The sequence below is a fragment of the Macrobrachium rosenbergii genome, chromosome 16, assembly GCF_040412425.1.
Source record: "Macrobrachium rosenbergii isolate ZJJX-2024 chromosome 16, ASM4041242v1, whole genome shotgun sequence".
NCBI classification, from domain to species: Eukaryota; Metazoa; Arthropoda; class Malacostraca; order Decapoda; family Palaemonidae; genus Macrobrachium; species Macrobrachium rosenbergii.
The window spans coordinates 7,522,177-7,534,676 of NC_089756.1; positions in this window are offsets into that span (position 1 = coordinate 7,522,177).

Genomic DNA, 12,500 nt, shown 5'->3' on the forward strand with positions numbered 1-12,500 from the left:
ATATATATATATATATATATATATATATATATATATATATATATATATATATATATATATATATATATATATATATATATATATATATATATATATATATATATATATATATATATATATATATATATATATATATATATATATATATATATATATATATATATATATATATATATATATATATATATATATATATATATATATATATATATATATATATATATATCAAACAGAACTGATCGAACCAACGATGTTCGCTGGCAATACGAAAATAAAAAAAGAAACAGGATCCTGTTTTGATAATGACGACGCATTTCCATGCCGACAGCTCTCACTGCAGAAAATCCGTTGTTGTGAACGAGGCCGAAATTATCCCAAATTATCCTGAGCAGAAAAACAAATAATTATTATTATAACAACACTGTGGAAAAAAACAAAAGCAGATTAGCCACATTGTCTGTGACACTCATTTCATTTATTCGCGAGTCCTCCTTTTTTTTATACTTTAATGAATAGAAAAAAATGGGTTTGAAAAACGGCCACCTTTTCATAAAATCATAGCTGTAAAATATTATGGTAATGGATAAAAGAGGTATTTTAACATGATTCTCTGATTACAATGTTTGAAAACGATGTTGCCAGTCGTGCAAATATCATATTTCCAGACTTTTGTGGAACGAAGCTTACTTTAGCTTTTTTTTATGCAATTTTTTCGTTGATAATTCATGAAATTATTTGACGTAAAAAGAATCTTCAACAGATTTTCTAACGTTAGTTTTTCTATGATAATACTTCGTGATATTATCTGATGAAATTTATCAATATATGTAAAATGGAACCCATACTGTGATTTGACGCGACATCACGGTGATGTCTCAAGAATTTTTTACGTCATTCCTGTGCAATACGTATACCTTTAGATGATGTCATGTGTAATACCTTAAGATGATGTCATACATACCTTTAAAAGATGTCATCTGTATACCTTTAGATAACGCATCTGTATACCTTCAGATGTTGTCATGTGAATACCTTCAGATGATGACATATGTATAACTTTAGATGATGTCATGTGACCTTCAGATGATATCATGTGTATACTTTTAGTTGAGTCATGTGTATACCTTTAGTTGATGACGTCGTATACCTATAGTTGATGTCATATGTATATCTTCAGATGATGTCACGAAAGCAGGTTTTCTAGTGTCTTTATACCAAGTAACCACCACTAATGCCCAAAATGTAGTTTCTCATCTTGTCCATGTGCTACACTATAGACTAAAATACTTGCCAAATGAGAAAGTTTCTCTGCTTGATACTTCCAAAATAATGCTCTTGTGATTTTTTCCTTTGAATGCCAAAATATTCCATTCCCAACAAACAATTGATCATTCTGAGGTTGGATATTCAATAAGTAGGAATCACTATTTAATCTATTCTCAATTGCATTGTAACCTTATTTCACTGAGGCAACAATAGCACAACATATCAGGGGTTAAAAAGTCTATCATCCAGTACAACAGCAACATTGTGAAACCAAAACGGCTTCGGATTTACTGTCTATCTAGAATTGAAGGTGTAAACCAGGGCATATTTTACTTACAAGTAAAATATACCTTGGTATAAATCATCATTCATTCTACTTGGTTCTGAGTATAGGACTCATCTGAACTGAACTTTTCCGGAATATATATATATATATATATATATATATATATATATATATATATATATATATATATATATATATATATATATATATATATATATATATATATATATATATATATATATATATATATATACATATATATATATATATATATATATATATATATATATATATAATATATTTATTTATAATATAATATATATAATATATTAACAATAAATACACGATATATATTAACAGTACATTATTATGCTTCTCTGAATTCAGGTGAATGGGTCAGTATGCAATAGTGTCAAGTTTAAAACACTGTAAAAAATTAAATTCTGATTTAAATTTCTAACAGCTGAATGTTTGCACAAATGAAGACGTGTTTACAAACAATAAAGTTCATTTTATACGTACGCGAGTTTTTACAGCAGCGAACAAAGAAATAGTTATAATGATCTTATAAAATAACTATAAGCTTGCTTTTATACATGCTTTCGCCATAAAAATTCACTTCGACCAGAAATTAATTCTATTTGTACAAAACATATGCACAAACAGACTGATTTTGAATATTAAACCTAGTTTCTTCGTATAATAATAAGTTTGATTACCCCTGACTCCAAAATTTCCTCTAGTATACCGCTCTTGAACGAAGCAAGTCATTGCTTGTTTGTTTTTATCTAGAATACGAAGCAGAGAAAACACTTGGAATACAAAAATAAAGGCTTATTAAAATCTACAGTATATCCAACTATAGGTAGAATGAGCTAAGGGCATCATATTTTCTTAATCGAAAATAAAGGATAAAAAAAACTGAAATAAAGAAAATAACATACCGGCCCTCCCATCCTCTCCTCCCCCCCCAAAAAAAAATAGAAAACAAAGAAGAAGAAAAGAAAAGCTTAAGAGTTGCACCATGCAACGGATGGATTGTGGAATGAACTTCATACGTGTTTAACCGCAGTAGGAAAAATACATCAAATAAAGAGAGCAAAGAATAGAAATATTAAAAGAATTGGTATGAAGTTTCGAATCAAGACATAAGAGGACATCAAATTTTCTAAATCGAAAACATAGAGAACTAAAGGAAGGAAAACAGTTAAGACTAGACTAAAGCATAGATACTATATTAATAATCGAGAAAAGAAAACAAAACTAAAACGAAAACAAAAACGAAGAATTAAGAACCATTTATGACACAAGAAGGATTAGAGGGCATTATATTTCCTGTTAAAAATTAAGAGAAGAACACGCTAAAAAAAAAATATGCAAAAAATAAAAAGAAAAACAAGAAAATTATAGAAAAGAAAAAAAATGCGTTCACATATAAAACACATGACAATTATAAGAGGAAAAAATTATGCTCAAAAGGTAAGAAAAAACAAGGCAATTACAGAAAAGAAAAAAAACGCTCAAATATTAAGAGGAAAAATTAAAACAATTACTGAAAATATGAAAAATTGCGCCAAAAGTTAAGAAAACAAGAAAGGAATAAAATAACGCTCAAATTTAAACAAAAAACAAGACAATTACAGAAAAGAAAAAAAAAACACGTTCAAGAGTTAACAAAAACTAAGAATTATGGAAAAGAAAAAACTGCTCCCAAAAGTTAAGGAAATACAAGACAATTATAGAAAAGAAAAAAATACGCCCCAAAAAAAAGCAATTATAGAAAAGAAAAATACGCTCAAAAGTTAAGGGAAAAAAGACAATTACAGAAAAGAAAACATACGCTTAAAAGAAAAAACAAGACAATTATAAAAAATAAAAATTTTTTCAAAGGTTAAGGAACAAGGCAATACAGAAAAGAAAAAAATACGCTAAAAATAAAGAATAAAACAAGACAATGATAAAAAATGCACACAGAGTCCTACTCTATGCATCACATACACAACACAGCAAGAACAATCATCATATTTCCATATTCAGACAATAGAAATACCAAAAAGAGTAAAAAATAAAAAAAACTCCCAATTCGCAAATACAAAAAACTGTACACGAAGTCTTACTCTTTGCCACACATTCACAACACAGCAAGCATGATCATCGTATCTTCATAGAAATAAAGAAAAAATAAATTAAAAAAAACTCCCAACTCGCAGTTTATACAGAATTCACCTCAAAGAGCGCTAAGGGCCTATCACGGCCACTGCTGGAACCGAACCTTTCATACATTAAATCATCAGTTTCCCGCATGGCTGGGTTGCGCTCGAATGCCCGATGATTGTTCTTTTTTTATGGAATTCCTCCTCCATCAATCATTTCTGGTTTTCTGGTGATGTGGAGAGAGAGAGAGAGAGAGAGAGAGAGAGAAAAACAGGAGCGTAGAATAATAAAAATTTAGAGAGAAGTTGAGATAGTAAGAGAGAGAGAGAGAGAGAGAGAGAGAGAGAGAGAGAGAGATAGGAGAGTAAAAAATGAATTAACAAGAGAAAAAGTGACAGACGGTAAAGAGAGAGAGAGAGAGAGAGAGAGAGAGAGAGAGAGAGAGAGAGAGAGAGTAATAGATAGAAGCGAAGAAAAATGAATATGCAAGAGGAAAAGCGACATGATAAACAGAGAGAGAGAGAGAGACAGACTCAATAGATATAGAGAGGGGGAAGAAGAGGACGCGGGATGCAGGGCAGTAGTATTCCCCTAATGGCGTCCTCCAAGGAAATTCTCATTTCTTTCAATTTACCGAAGGATTTATCCGTAGCCGCTTCTTTTGGCGTCGTACGTTTCCTCGAGCATTTCGGCCAAATATATCTCAGCACCAGACTTAGGAATTTAAACACGAAGGTATATTAGTAGGATAGTAAATATTACTTATAGAGACAGGAGCTCTGTTCCTAATTTTTCCAAGTTTAACGACAGTTCAATGATTTATTTAGTGTTTCCGTGAATGAGTTACTAAAATTCTTTTGAAGAATGTTTGAAGAAATTAAACAAACTAGGAATTTACACAAAAAGTTATAATAATGGATATTATTTATAGAGACGAAATTGTTCTTTATTTTGCCAAGTTTACGGCAATTCAATCATTTATTTTTTTGTTCCTGTGAGTTATACGAATATCATGTCCGAGTTATGAAAATACTTTTAAAGCAAGTTCACAGAAATGAAACAAATTAGGAACTTAAACATGACGAAGGCATAATAGAAATATTATTTATAGAAACAGGAGCTTCGTACTTTATTTTTCCAAGTTTACGCCAATTCAGTCAGTTATTTTTCGTACCCGTGTGTTATACGAATGAAACACCCGAGTTACGAGAATGATTTTAAAGAATGTTTAAAAAATGAAACAAAATACGAATTTAAATACGAAGGTATAATATCATAATAGTAAATATTACTTATAGAGACAGGAGCTTTGTTCTTTATTCTGCCACGTTTACGTCAATTTAATAATTAATTTTTGTTCCCTTGAGTTATACGAATGACATATCCGAGTTACGAAAATATTTTTAAGGAATGTTTAAAGAAATGAAACAAAGTATGAATTTAAACACGAAGGTGTAATAGTAAAGTATTACTCACAGAGACAGAAGTTTTGTTCTTTATTTTTCCTAGAAGTTTACGGCAATTCAGTAATTTATTTTTTGTACCTGTGAGTTGCGGGAAGGACATATCCGAGCTAAAGAATGTTTAAACAATGTTTACAAAAATTAAACAAACCAGGAATTTTAACACGAAGGTATAATAGCATAACACTAAATATTACTTATAGAGACAGGAGCTTTGTTCCTTATTTTTCAAAGATTACTGAAATTCAATCGTTATTCTTTGTCCCAGTGAGTTATACGAATGACATATCCGAGTTACGAGAAAACTCTTAAAGAAAGTTTAAAGAAATTTAAAAAATTAAGAAAATTAAAAGCAAATATAACCTAATACCGGCGCAAAAACTATACGACTTATTTTTTTAAGGATCTTAAAAACATATCGGGATTATGAAAAACAATTTTCATCTCTATTCGCAAGCATGCTTGCTTATGCAAGCAAAGCTTATACGTGTGTAAATAAGAGTGAGGAAGTTTGGAAGTAAATCCAAATCCTTATTTTTTTTCTTTGTAATTACAGCTTTCAAAAAAAAAAACACGCAAAACAAAAATGCTAATTTTTCATTGCGTCAATTTTCTTTACAAAATGCATGCAGACCTTCAATTGTTTCCAAAATTAACCCCCCATACATTCCCTTCCCTCCCCCTTCCTTCCCCTCCCCTCCAAAACAAAACAAAACAAAGCAAAAAAGAGAACATTTCATTGTGGCCATTTATTTCGAAAATACATGCTGCCCTTAACCTGCTTCCCACTTATCCAAACCCTCACACCTCCACTTACTCCCCCAATGCCTCTTTCCCCCTCCCTTCCATTCCCTTCCCTCAAAAATAAAAAAAAAAAACAACTTTTCATTTTATCGATTATTTTAACAGAATACATGCTGCCTTTCACCTGTTTCCTACTTAGCCCCCACCTCCTTCCCTTCCCTTGTCTTCCCCTTACCCTCCCCTTCCTCCCCCTCCTCTCCTCCCACGAATCTCCTCCGGTTAAAAGGCAGGGAGGAGGCGGCTCGCCCATTCCAGCCCCTTCCGTCGCGGCATCATAACAGGAAATCGCGCCCATAACGCCAATTCAGGCGCGAGTTAAAACAGTATCATTAACCACAAAATGCACGGGGCTGTTCACAAAGCGGCATTACAGGTGATGCTAATGAGAGTCATCTCGGGGCAAACTTACTCCAACGGCCGCGGTATCGGGCATGGCGGCGAAATTAAGGCACGGGAGTTCCCGAAGATATTGGGTCGCTCTGTGGTAACCCGCCCGTCTCCCCACAATGTTCTCGAGTGAGTAAGGGAATAAGGTGAAAGGTCAGGTAGCGTATAAGCCAATAATCCAGTTTTGGAGGAATAATAAAAAAATAATAGAAAAAGAAAACGACTTTAAAGTAAATAATATTTATGATCGGGAAGGAAAGAGGGGTCGCTAAAATAATGGCTTCTGCAAGTCAGGTTATGGATATATGTATGTGTGTATATGTATATATATATATATATATATATATATATATATATATATATATATATATATATATATACAGTACACACACACACACACACACACACATATATATATATATATATATATATATATATATATATATATATATATATATATATATACACATACATACATATATATATATATATATATATATATATATATATATATATATATATATATATATATATATATATATGTAGAATCTACTGTTACTTTTACCAGACACATACGTAATTCTAATAGCCACAATGCCCTCTTAACTTCTCGAATTCTTCGCGCTTTTTTTGGATATGCCTGTAATTACGAAGCCGAACCCGCGTCACCATAACCACAAGGAGGTCACGTTGCCGACCTGGTCAGGTCGGCAACGTGGCCGCCTTGTGGTTATGGTGACGCGGGTTCTGTGCTCCGCGACCGGCAATCACAAGTCTCTTTAATTTCTTGCCTTTGGATGTTACGGCTCCGTAGTTACAAGCATATCCAAAAAAAAAGCGCGAAGAATTCGAGAAGTTAAGAGGGCATTGTAATATTAGAATTACATATATAATATATATATATATATATATATATATATATATATATATATATATATATATATATATATATATATATATATATATATAATATAGATGGATAGATGGACGTGCGTGCGTGCATAACACTCGCGAACAAACATTTAACATAGTCTATTAAGAAGCAGTCTCTCTTTCGGCGAACTGATAAAGGCCCCGTTATTTACACGACCCCGTGCGTCACCGACAGAAGTGCATTGTATGGCTCTCCGTTGGAACCCGAGCATGTTTTAAGCATATGAAAGGGACCCGGGTGAATACCTTTTCTATTAAAAAATCTACCCCTTCAGGGATCTAGAGGTAATTAGGGGGTTGGGGGAGGTTCAAATTAGCCCAAAGCCTTGATAAGGAATCCATTCATCTCATTCTAAGCCTTCCTTTCCGAACCTGTTAAATCCCATAAACCCCTGCTGACCTTTTTCTTGTAAAACCCCTGATAACCTTTTTTTATAAACACCCTGCTAACGTTTTTTTTATAAACCCCTTGCCAATCTTTTTTATAAACCCCCTACTAACCTTTTTTTATAAACCCCCTACTAACCTTTTTTTATAAACCCCAGCTAACCTTGTTTATAAACCCCCTGCTAATCTTTTTTTATAAACCCCCTGCTAACCTTTTTTTTTATAAACCCGTTGCTAAGCATTTTTTTATAAACCCCCTGCTAACATCTTTTATAAACTCCTGCTAACCGTTTTCTATAAACTCCCTGCTAACGTTTTTTTATAAACCCCCTGCAAAACTTTTTTTTTATACGCCCCCTGCTAACCTTTACTTACATATCCCTGCTAAACTTTTTTCCAAACCCCTATAACTTTTTTTATAAACCCCCTACTAACATTATTTATAAACCACTGCTAAACTCCCTCTTATAATTGCCTGCTAAATTTTTTATAAACCTCCTGCTAACTTTTTTTACACCTCCTGCTAACCTTTTTTTTATAAACCGCTGCTAAACTTTTTTTATAAACCCCCTGCTAACCTTTTTTTAAACCCCTGCTAACTTTTTTATAAACCCCCTGCTTACCTTTTTTTAAACCACCTACTAACCTTTTTTATAAATCCCCTGCTTAACTTTTTTAAACCCCAGCTGACCTTTTTCTTAAACCCCTGCTAACCTTTTTGTAAACTCCCTGCTAACTTCTTTTATAAGCCCCTGCTTACCTTTTTTAAACCCCGCTAACCTTTTTATAAACTCCCTGCTAACCTTTTTTAAAACCCCTGCTAACCTTTTTTATAGACCCACTGATAACCTTTTTGTATAAACCCCTGCTTAGCTTTTTTTAACCCCCTGCTAACCTTTTTTTTTATAAATCCCCTGCTTACCTTTTTTAATCCCCCTGCTAACCTTTTTTATAAACCCCTGCTTAGCTTTTTTAAACCCACTGCTAGCTTTTTTTTATAAACCCCCTGCTTACCATTTTTTAACCCCCTGCTAACCTTTTTTATAAAGCCCCTGCTAACATTTTTTATTAACTCCCTGCTAACTTTTTTATAAACCCCCTGCTTACCTTTTTTTAAACCCCTGCTAACCTTTTTTATAATCCCCTACTTACTTTTTTTATAAACCCCCTGATAACCTTTTTTTATAAACCCCCTACTTAGCTTTTTTAAACCTCCTGCTAACTTTTTTATAACCCCTCTGCTTACCTTTTTTTTAATCCACTGCTAACATTTTTTATAAACCCCCTGCTACCATTTTTATTAACTCCCTGCTAACTTTTTTTATAAACCCCCTGCTTACCTTTTTTAACACCCTTCTAACCTTTTGTATAAACCCCCTGCTTACCTTTTTTATAAACCCCCTGCTAACCTTTTTTATAAATCCCCTGCTGACCTTTCTTATAATCCCCCTACTTAGCTTTTTTTAAACCCCTGCTAACTTTTTTTTTATAAATCCCCTGCTAACCTTTTTTTATAAACCCCTTGCTATCCTTTTTTTTATAAACCCCCGCTTACCTTTTTTATAAACACCCTGCTAACCTTTTTTATAAACCCTCTGCTAACCATTTTTATAAACAACCACCTGCTTAGCTTTTTTATAAACCCCTACTAACTTTTTTTATAAACACCCTGCTAACCTTTTTTATAAACCCCCGCTTACCCTTTTCTATAAACCCCCCTGCTAACCTTTTTCATAAATCCCCTGCTGACCTTTTTTATAAACCCCCTGCTAGCCTTTTTTTTATAAACCCCCTTCTTAGCTTTTTTAAACCCCCTTCTAACTTTGTTATAAACCCCCTTCTAACCTTTTTTATTAACTCCCTGCTATCCTTTTTTATAAACCCCTGCTAACCTTTTTCATAAACCCCCTGCTTAACTTTTTTATATATCCCCTGCCAACTTTTTTTTTTATAAAACCCGGCCTACCTTTTTTTTTTTAGACCCCTGCTAACCTTTTTTATAAACCCTTGCTAACATTTTTATAGACCCCTGCTAACCTTTTTTATCAAATCCCTGCTTATCTTTTTTTAAACCCCCTGCTAACCTTTTCTATAAAGCCCTGTTAACCTTTTTTTAACACCCTGCTTAACTTTTTTATAAACCTCCTGCTTAGCTTTGTTTAAACCCCCTGCTAACTTTTTTTATAGATCCCCTGCTAACCTTTTTTATAAACCCCATGCTGACCTTTTTTATAAATCCCCCTCTTACCTTTTTCTATAAACCCCTGCTAGCCTTTTTTATAAACCCCCTGCTAACCTTTTTTATAAACCCCCTGCTAACCTTTTTTATAAACCCCTTGCTTAGCTTTTTTAAACCCCATGCTAATTTTTTATAAACCCCCTGCTAACCTTTTTTATTAACTCCCTGCTAACCTTTTTTTATAAACCCCCTGCTAACCTTTTTCACAAGCCCCCTGCTTACTTTTTTTTATATATCCCCTGCCAACCTTTTTTTTTTTTTTATAAAACCCAGCTTACCTTTTTTTTTAGACCCCTTCTAACCTTTTTTATAAACCTTGCTAACATTTTTATAGACCCTGCTAACCTTGTTATCAACTACCTGCTTATCTTTTTTTAAACCCCCTGCTAACCTTTTTTTTTATAAAGCCCTGTTAACCTTTTTTTAAACCCTCTGCTTACCTTTTTTATAAACTGCTCCGCGCTAACCTTTTTGATAAACCCCGTTAACATTTTTTACACCCCTGCTAACCCTCTTTTTCATAAACCCACTATTAACCTATTTTCATAAACCCCCTGCTAACCATTTTCACAGACCTTGCTAACCATTTTTTTTATATTTTATGAAACATAGGCTGTCTTGCCAAGCGCTGGGGCACTTTCGGCCGTTAGCGCTGAAGACAAGGGAGTTGGAGTGGTTGGACAACAAGATGAAGTACAGGGATCTAAAACTGGTACTGGGAACAAACACTAGACATGCACTAAGAATTAACTGTTCGAGAGGTTGGACAGAAAGATTTAAGAAATATTGAAGAAAGGAAGCGGGAAAGGAGGTACAGTAAAAGGCTAAAAAGTGCGTGCAAACACCTCTTAGTAGTACCCTGCTTACTTCACGTAAATGCTCACACCTGGTTATGTGCACCTGTCCAAGGCAAATTTCCAGACACCTTCCTTTTGTGGTGCCCCAGAACCTCTCGATTGATTAACTGAGTTAGTGACTGATATTCCAAGTCAAAACTAGCGTCACATCAGGCCATGCACACTTATTCAGATGCCTTGAGTCATATGAAATGAGTAAAAAAACAGTAAAAAAGACAGTATTTAGTTCATTCTTCATTTTCACCGATAACAATAGTACTATTAAATGTTAGAAAATGTTCCCAATTTTTTTACTTTCTGTGCATTTAATTTATAAAGCTTTTTATGTCGTGCAAGCTTAGTTTTTTACAGTACCCTTCCCTTTGGGGCTCGAACGCTAATTGTGCTCGTGTATCCTATTATTTTTATATTTCTGCATATGCTCCATGAGGTTATTTGAATAAGTATTTTTATAAGTGAAAGGGTTAATAATTACATATATACATATACATATATATATATATATATATATATATATATATATATATATATATATATATATATATATATATATATATATATATATATATATATATATATATACATATACACACACACACACACAGCGTGTGTGCGTGTGTGTGTGTAATTTGACCAAGACTGTACTCACTTATTGTACATACCATGAATGAAAAAATAAATAAAAAAAAGCCGCACAAGCTAATATCCAGCCGTTAACACAACGCTCCTTTAGTGAATCATCAGACCAGCAGTTCATCCCGGACAGCTACAGAGCCAGTTTTAATCTGCGACCTTGCTACGTCATGTCGGTTAAATTTACTTTCGCCCTGAGACTAATGTATCAAGGTCGGAACTACGGTAATTAGAATCCACTGGAACCGTAGAGGTACAAATGAAAGGTGGCGGCGTCGGGTCATTATTCGTAGATGTGATGGACGGGGCGGTATGTCATTCCCGTTGAAGGTGTAAGGATTGGAAATGAGAAAACGATGGTGTTAGTGTCCAACTCTCTCTCTCTCTCTCTCTCTCTCTCTCTCTCTCTCTCTCTCTCTCTCTCTCCTTCTGTGTCTCTGGCTGCCTGTCTGTCTCCTTTCACTTTCTGTGTCTCTCTCTTTCCCTCTAAGTGTATGTCTCTCTCTGTCTCTCTCTCTCACTTTCTCTTTCTCTCTCTCTCTCTCTCTCTCTCTCTCTCTCTCTCTCTCTCTCTCTCTCTCTCACTCTCTCTTTCTCTTTCTGTCTGTCTGTCTGTCTGTCTGTCTCTCTCTCTCTCTCTCTCTCTCTGTCTGTATGTATGTCTCTCTCATTTGAGAGTCCTTGTACCGGAGAAGAACTTGAGGGGTTGGGGGGGTGGGGGCAATTCCCCAGCGCACTGCAATTCACTTCTGAGGACTATTCCCAACAGTTAACATGAACTCTGGGACGTGAGAGTGTCATCTCATTCAGGGTCGAGGAAATGAAGCCGTGGCCTCCGCGAGTAAGACGATTAATAACGCAGTGCGCTCTTTCATCGGATCATTTACGTTTTACACAACTTAAAGGTGCACAGAGGCCTACGAGTCATTTCTGTAGAAGGTCTTTCAGAGGGAATGCACAGTGAAGAGTCAAGGCTTCCGTAGGTCTAGTTCATACCAGGATCCCTTATGAACAGCTCAGTATGACCGAAGACCCACTTTAAAATTTTTGATTCAATAATATGTAGGAGTACCATATTTTCATCAAGCAAA